We start from the raw sequence: 9,073 nt of genomic DNA on the forward strand, positions 1-9,073 counted from the left end.
AGGGAGAGAGAAGGAAGCAGGAGGTGGCCAGCAGGGGGGGGGGAGGTGGCGCGCGCGCGTGCCGGCGAGCGTCGGGCACACGCCCGTCCTCCTGGCAGAGGAGGAAGGCGACAGGGGAGGGGGGGGCCAGGCGGGCTGGGCCGCCTCCTGGCTGGGCCGGCCTGCTGCTGCTGGGCTGCGCAGGGGAGGGGAGGCCCAGGTAAGCCCGTCCTTCTTTTATTTTTGTTTTCTAATTTTTCTGACATTTGTTTTGATTTAATAAATATATTAAATCATTTAATTTTATTATGCCAATTTTTGTAGGGGCTAATGGTATTATTCCAGAGCTCTTTTATAATTGGCATAATTTTTGGACCATATTTCATATATATAGAAATATATTTCCAATGCAAATATTTATCGAATTAATCCAAATGGCCAAAATAAAATGTCCATGAGCTCCTAAAAATATTGTTTTGATTTTTATCTCTGTCCAATATTTTCAGAGGGCAACATGAGCATTTTCTTGGACCCTTTTGGAGAAATTTTTATTTGGGTCATTTTCAAAAATGATTCTGAGGGTTCCACCAATCCTCATTTCAAATTTAAATGAAATTTAAATATGATGCACAAATAGCTAGCTAGCCTAGGTCATACCAGACTAGGGATGTGACAACTCGCCCCCACTTGAAAGAATCTCGTCCCGAGATTCAGGGGTCGACAGAAAGAAAGCGGGGTACTCCAGTCGAAGACGATCTTCTCACTCCCAAGTAGCCTCTCTCTCGGAATGATGAGACCACTGAACTTTGAGAAACTTGATGTTCTGACGTCGGGTAACACGCTCTGCTTGATCAAGAATGCGAACCGGGTACTCTCGGTATGTGAGGTTATCTTGGAGATCAAGCGTTTCGTGGTCCACTCCGCGGATGGGATCCGAGAAGCAACGCCTGAGTTGAGAGACGTGGAAGACATCATGAACTCGAGAAAGATGTGGGGGTAGTTCCAATTGGTAGGCAACCTCTCCTCGTTTAGCGAGAATGCGAAAGGGACCAATGTAACGAGGAGCCAACTTGCCCTTGATACCGAAACGATGGGTACCCTTTAAAGGAGTAACCCGAAGGTAAGCTTGGTCACCAATTTCATAAGTCATATCCTTATGATGACGATCATACTGACTCTTTTGACGAGATTGGTCTGTTTTCAAATTCTCACGAATGATGCGAACTTGCTCTTCTGCCTCCTGGATCATGTCCGGTCCAAAGAATTGTCTTTCACCGGTTTCTGACCAGTTCAAAGGTGTTCGACATCTTCGTCCATAGAGAACCTCAAAAGGAGCTTTCTTGAGGCTGGATTGGTAGCTATTGTTATAGGCAAACTCGGCGAAAGGAAGACATTTCTCCCAATCCATACCGAATGAGATAACGCAAGCTCTGAGCATGTCTTCGAGAATTTGATTGACCTGTTCCACCTGACCACTCGACTGAGGGTGGAAAGCGGTACTGAAGGAAAGATGGGTTCCCATGGCAGTTTGGAAACTCTCCCAGAAATGAGAAGTGAAAAGACTGCCACGGTCTGAATTGATCTCTAGTGGAACACCATGAAGTGACACTATTCGAGAAATATATAAGTCAGCAAGCTGACTAGCAGTGATACTCTCTCGAACAGGGAGGAAGTGAGCCACTTTGGAAAGACGATCAACGACTACGAAGATAGCGTTATTCCCTCTTTTGGTCCTGGGAAAGCCGGTGATGAAGTCCATACCAACTTTATCCCATTTCCATTCAGGAATAGCTAAAGGCTGAAGGGTGCCAGCAGGTCTTTGATGCTCTGCCTTAACGCGACGACAAACGTCACATTTAGCAATGAACTCAGCGATTTCTCTCTTCATCCTAGTCCACCAGAACCTCTGGCGTAGGTCCTGATACATCTTAGAGCTACCGGGATGAATTGTGAGAGGAGATTCATGCGCCTCCTTAAGAATCAATTGTCGCAGATGTTGATTCTTGGGAACCACCACGCGATTCTCAAAGAAAACAACACCACGATCATCCATAGAGAAACATCCACCAACTCCCTTCTTAATGTTTCTCTTGATCCGAGAAATTCCTGTGTCTTGCTTTTGAGCAGCGATAATCCGATCTTCAAGATCAGGTTTCGCCACCAGGGTAGAAAGGAATCCGCGAGGAGCTATGTGAAGATTAAGCTTACAGAATTCCTCATGGAGAAGTGGTTGGCCTTGCTGCAACATGAGATTGTTGCAATAGGATTTACGGCTTAGAGCATCAGCCATGACATTGGCTTTGCCTGGGGTGTAGGTAATCCCTAGATCATAATCTGTGATCAACTCCAACCAACGTCTTTGCCTAAGGTTCAGATCCGGTTGGGTGAAGATATACTTGAGACTCTGGTGATCGGTGTAGATCTCGCAACGTTTACCAAGGAGGTAATGTCGCCAAGTCTTGAGTGCATAGACTACGGCTGCAAGCTCTAGATCATGTGTAGGATAATTCTCCTCATGTGGATGCAACTGTCGGGATGCATAGGCAATCACATGACGATCCTGCATAAGGATGCAACCTAGTCCCTGTCGTGAGGCGTCGCAGTAGATAATAAAGTCTTTTGTGAAATCCGGTGGCACAAGTATGGGAGCAGAAGTCAGGCGTCTTTTCAGTTCCTGAAAACTGTACTCACACTGTGGGGACCACTCAAACTTTTTATCTTTCTTGAGAAGTTCCGTGAGGGGTTTGGCTACTTTGGAGAAGTTTTCAACAAAGCGGCGACAATAGCTGGCTAGACCAAGGAAACTCCTAACTTGTTTCACGGTCTCAGGTGGAGTCCAATCGAGAACGGCTTGAACTCTCTCGGGATTGACAGCAATGCCCTTACCAGAGATTACGTGGCCTAGGTAGGTCACTTCTGGCAACCAAAATTCACACTTGGAGAACTTGGCATAAAGGCGGTGTTCTCTGAGTTTTTCTAAAACAAGTCTAAGATGTTCGGCATGCTCTTCCTCGTTCTTCGAGTAAATAAGAATATCATCGAGGTAAACCACGACGAACTTATCTAAGTACTCCATGAAGATCGAGTTCATCAAACGGGAGAATGTGGCTGGGGCATTGGTTAGGCCAAAGGACATGACGGTGTACTCGTACTGACCATAACGAGTGACAAAAGCTGTCTTGGGAATGTCCCCATTTCTGATCTTGATTTGATGGTAGCCTAACCTTAAATCCATCTTGGAGAAGACTGAGGATCCAGCGAGCTGATCATACAGGTCGTTGATCCTGGGAAGCGGATACTTGTTCTTTATCGTGACCAAATTAACGGGACGATAATCTACAACCATCGGGTCCGTACCGTCTTTCTTCTTGACGAAGAGGACGGGGCAAGCCCAAGGAGAAGAACTAGGACGGATGAAACCCTTTTGCAAGGACTCATCGAGTTGTTTCTTAAGCTCGGCTAGTTCTAAGGGTGCCATCTTGTAAGGTCTCCGGGAGATTGGAGCTGTTCCTGGGATAAGATCTATGACGAACTCTACATCTCTGTCAGGTGGAACACCTGGCAGTTCCTCTGGAAAGACATCCGGAAAGTCACGGACTACCGGGATGTCTTCAAGGTCTGGAAGAGGGCTGGCATTAAGAGAATAGAGTTGACGCTTTGCAACTCTAGTGGAGACGGTGACTATCTTGCCAGATGGGTGTGTAAGTTGAACAGATCTTGTGTAACAATCAATATTGGCATGATGAGCTGTCATCCAGTCCATACCCAAGATGATGTTAATATCTGAAGACTTGAGGGCTACAAGTGATGCAAGGAATACAAGTCTGTGAACAAGGATTTCGTTACCATGGCTTACACTAGAGGTTTGCCATTTGGATCCAGGAGTTTGGATGACTAGCGGAGTTGGCATATCACAAAATGATATGTCGTGCAAACGAGCATAGCCTTCAGAAATGAAGGAGTGAGATGCTCCAGTATCAAATAGAACTGATGCTGGGTGACAATTGACAAGGAGTGTGCTAAGAACGACATCTGGATCATCATGAGCGTCTTTAGCTGAGACGTGATGCACACGTCCACGTTCAGTGGGGGCTGACTTGACACTGATCATCTTGCGTGATGGCTTAATACAGCCAACAGTCTTCTCGGGCTGGGGTGGAGCATAACTAGTCTGAGAGCAGTCACGTGTATAGTGTCCTGGCTTCCCGCATGTGAAGCAAGTCCCTGAGGTTGGACGGGGACCCGCACTAACAAACGGTCTACAAGTAGGCCTAGGTGGAACATACAACTGAGTTGGAGAAGGCACCACATAGGATGACCTCGGTGTATAACCGGAAGGAAGAGCGGAGTTTGGAACCCAAATCCGGCGCTTCTGGGAACTAGAACCGGAGGAAGATCCCAAATCACGGGTGTGCCTACGAGACTCCTCGTAAGTGAGTTGGGCTGTCTCTGCATTGATGGCCTTGTTCACAAGGGCTTGGAATGTATCACAATGATGCAGGTGAAGATCACGACGCAACTTGGGGTTGAGACCCTTCCGGAACCTAGCTTGCTTCTTGGCGTCCGTGGACACTTCTTCTGTGGCATAGCGGGCAAGGTTCTCGAATTCTCTGCTATAAGCATCAACAGCCATCTTACTCTGGGTGAAACTACAGAACTCTTCTCTCTTGCGATCAATAAGGGCCTGGGGAATGTGATGCTCGCGAAAAGCCTCAGTGAAATCCTTCCAGGTAGGAATCTGGCCAGCTGGAAGCATAGCCTCGTAGTTCTGCCACCAAAGACTAGCAGGACCTTCCAGGTGGTATGTGGCATAAGTGACCTTGTCATCTTCAGCTACGTTCGCAGAACGCAGCTTATGGGTGATGCTACGGAGCCAGTCATCTGCATCGAGTGGCTCGATGGAATGATGAAAGGTAGGTGGGTGCAAGCGGATAAAGTCATGAATGGTCACAGATCCCTTGAACTGATGTGCGGTGTTCTCCTCGATACGTGCCAACAAACGATTAGACTCACGTTTGTTCCTCTCCATCTCTAGCATGAACTCTGGCAACGAAGGCTGGTCAGGAGGATCCTCATCCCTACCATATCCATGGTTCTGGCTACGAGCAACGGAACTTCGCTTAGCCGATGACATCCTGAGAAACGAAACCAAGGACGGAATCAACATTAACTATAGGCTATAGAATGTAGGACAAGGAATTAATATAACTCGAACTCCTTAGGAAAATTCCGGCAGCATAACGGCAGTAAAATGCTCAGAATGAGACATCCTGCTAAAAATGGGGTAGTACAACAACTCAACATCACCACTCAAGGTTCTGGGATAGTACTAAACAGACTACACCGGAAATACTCAAAACTGGGGTATGACTCTGATCAACCAATCCTATGGGACTACGGAGTAGTAACACGTGATCCTGATAGACGGAAGAGAAAGCCTAGTTCCTTAACCCCGTAGGAAAGATAGGATGACTCAGATCAGAAGGCCATGAGGTAAAGGAGTGAAAAGAGCCTTACGTTCCATCCCACAATCAATTCCCTTATATAACTAAAGAATTTCTAGACTCAACTTCGACCAGTTTGGCTTGGTAATCCTACAGGCAGTCAAGCTCTGATACCAAAGCTGTCAGGACCCCGACTCGATGTCACATCGATCTAGCCGGTAACACCTCATGTCACTTTGCGGCCTCACGCACGGTATCCCCACGGGTGTCGTCTTACCTTTTCCCGGGACCGTTTGCGCCTTTTGGCTCACGTATATGATAGTGTCACTAGCATCCATATGATAAGGAGCCCGGGCTGACATGACTAGTCGTAAACCCAAAGTGGCACAGACTTACAGGGACAGGCATCCATGACCCAGCTTCGAACGTGTCGGTCATCAGCAAGTGGGTCCGGGCTGTAGCACTGTGCTAGCAGGACTCCGGTAAACCGGGCTGTAGCGGGCTGACAGGACTCCGGTACTCAAAGCGTGACATTTCCCCGAAGGGACAGACACAGGAACAAAGAAGGACACATGCCGGCCAGCCTAAGTGTTCCAGAGCAGTAGCAAGCTACCATGGCTCAGCGGTAACACTAGGAGACATTTCCCGGTAAGAGAGGCTACTAAAGATAAACAACTAGATAGTCAGATCCCACACATAGCACTACACATTACACGTACGCATAACATGCAAGTATGTGCTGTATAACATGGCATCACAGCATAACTCAACAAATAAATAGATAAAGGCTCAGAAGAGCCGTCATAGCATTTATTGCAAACAGGGGTCACAAGACCCGTCATACAGAGCATACAAGCAACAAGCGGAAGCATTACATGTCTGGGTACAGACATCTATAAATGAAAAAGGCTGAAGAGCCTGACTATCTACAACATCCGATCAAGATCGTAGCTGAGGTACTAGCTACTAGTCGAAGTCCACGAGAACACTAGTAAGACCGAAGTCTCAGCTGCAAAAACATAAATAAAGCAACATGAGTACAAAGGTACTCAGCAAGACTTACATCAGATCCTATCATACATGCATTTGTATCAAGAGGGTAATGTGGGGTTTAGTTGCAGCAAGCCAGCTTTGACTCTGTGGCTATCCTGTTCTACGACTTCCAGAAACTCTTGAGGTGAAACAATGAACACGAGTCCACTAATCACCACACAATACACTACTATGGATTCATCCCCGTCTCCCTACGAGAAGGCCATCCATAGCACTCACACTTGTCTTGAGCATTTTAGAGTATCCACTTCAAGTTGTCTATGTACCATGTAAGCATCCAAGAAGTCCATAACCGCGGACTCGGCTATTCGAATAGATCATGTTAACCCTGCAGGGGTGTACTTCTTCACACACGCTCTCGCCACTTACCGCCATGTACACGTCATGTATCTCGGCAACCTTCAAGCGGAAGCCTGGCGAGGGAGTCGGCCACGACCTGACTAACCACACAAGACTCTAGTCCAGGTTTATCGCCTATTCGGGTTCCATCCGCAAGGAGATCCGGCCGGGGTGTCGCTCACGGCCCCAAACGATGTGAGCAGGGTTCCCGAGCCCACCAACCGGGTGCCACTCGGTACACCGTGCCACGTGTGCCTAGTCTGTCCCAAGCCCACCCTGCCGGGTGCCACTTGGTAGAAGAATAGCACTACCTACAAACACCAGAAACTAGTTGCGACTCCTGGACAGAGACCAAGTTCGTTAATAAGTCGAGAGGGGTCGAGTTACCGGAACCCAATGTGTGGTAGTATCGAGTCATTGGACAACATACACAGAACTCAGTGCTTAAGGACGGTTCCAGTGAGACAACCCACCATGTACTCCTACATGGCCTCTCACCGCTACCTTTACCAAATCATGTTCACACACTTCACTCTCAGCATCAGAACATATCGTAACACTCCAATTCATTCCCAATGAACCAGACCTGACACAACTCTAAGCAATAGCAGGCATAGCATGGTAGAAACACATCAGTGGCTTCAATCAACTCCTGCACCTGCTAGTGGGTTTCAACTATTTACTGTGGCAATGACAGGTCATGCAGAGGAATGGGTTCAACTACCGCAGCACAAAGTAGCAGATGAATCGTTGTTGTCCTAATGCAATAACTGAGAGCAGGAGCGAGAGAGTAGGGTTTTATCGAAATGAACAAGGGGGGTTGCTTGCCTGGTAAATCAACAAGGGAGGCACTGCTTCACAGACAGGTACTCTGGAACGTCTTCGAAGCAGGACCTATCGAGAAGGAACGGTGCCGGCAATCAATACACAAACATATGCAACAATATGATGCATGAACATGGCATGTAGATGTGATGCTGTTGAGCTAATGCAACTAGTGTTCAATTGGTTTGAAGTCCATTTGAACCAAAGGTTCAAATGCATTTCTAAATTAGGTCTCTTATATATGCCATAATGTGTTTTCCCATATTCAGCATCTATAGGTTGGTTTTTCATGCATGAAACTAGTACAGATGGAAAGGTTGCATTTTTCTGATAATTTTTCATATATAAATTATTTAAATCTGAGCTACGGTTGAATTGATATGAATTTTTGAAGTTTAAATCAATTTCTGGATTTTCTGAATTATTTTAATTACAGAAAATGTATAATTGCGTCAGCATGACGTCATCATTGCATCAGCGGTCAACGCGGCTGTCCAGGTCAATCCTGACGTGTGGGACCCACACGTCAGTGACAGGGGGTTAACCCCGAGTCAAACCCGGGCTGGTTAGCTTTGACTAAGCCCTGGGGCCCACTTGTCAGCGTCAGTAGGTGGGGGGTTAGTGACTAATTAACTAAGCCACGTCAGCCCGCCGGAGTTCTGGCCGGCGGCGACCATTAGCGCGGCGGCGACTCGCCGGACTTGCGTTACAGACGGCGTTTGATCGTGCTAAGACCACCGGGGCGTAGCCCGTCTTCGTCCGCAACCAGGGGAGCTGATGGGGGGGCTGCGGGGGCGCCGGAGCTCGCCGGAGCGAAGCTCGGGGCGGCGGCCGGAGTTCGGGATAGCGCGGGCGTGGGGCTGCAGCTCGCGTTCGAGCGAACGGAGGGCACAGGCGGTAGCTACGAGGCAGCAGGAGCACATCGAGCTATCTACGCGAGGCGGAGGTGCTCGGGGGCACGGAGCTCGCCGGCCATGGCGGACGGCGGCTTCGGGCGCTCGTGGGGCAGCGGCTACAGGGCACGCGTGAGAGAGAGAGGTGAGGGGAAAAGAAGAGAGGCTCACGGCGGACTCGCAGAGCAGGCCGGTGTGCTCGGGGACGTCCTGCGTCCGGCGAATTGACGGTGATGGCGGCGAGGTCGATCTCCGGCGTCGGTGGTGAAGAAGACAACGGCGTCGGCGATGGAGCGCGTCCGAAGGTGCGTGGCTTGACGAGGAGGTAGAGGGGGTCGAGGCGGAGCTGGGAAGCATCTCAGGGAGGCGAGGGGAGGCCGGTGGCTACGGTGATGCCCGTCGGCGGCGGCGGTGGTTCTCGGGTGAGAGGGAGAGAGAGCAGGGGAAGAGGAGGAGGGCGAGGGAGAGTGAGAGCGGTGCGGCAGCTGCGTGGCTTCGTCCGGGGCATCGAGGGCGAGAGAAGGAAGCAGGAGGTGGCCA

This window comes from Triticum aestivum, chromosome 5B (assembly GCF_018294505.1).
Source record: "Triticum aestivum cultivar Chinese Spring chromosome 5B, IWGSC CS RefSeq v2.1, whole genome shotgun sequence".
Classification (NCBI taxonomy): Eukaryota; Viridiplantae; Streptophyta; class Magnoliopsida; order Poales; family Poaceae; genus Triticum; species Triticum aestivum.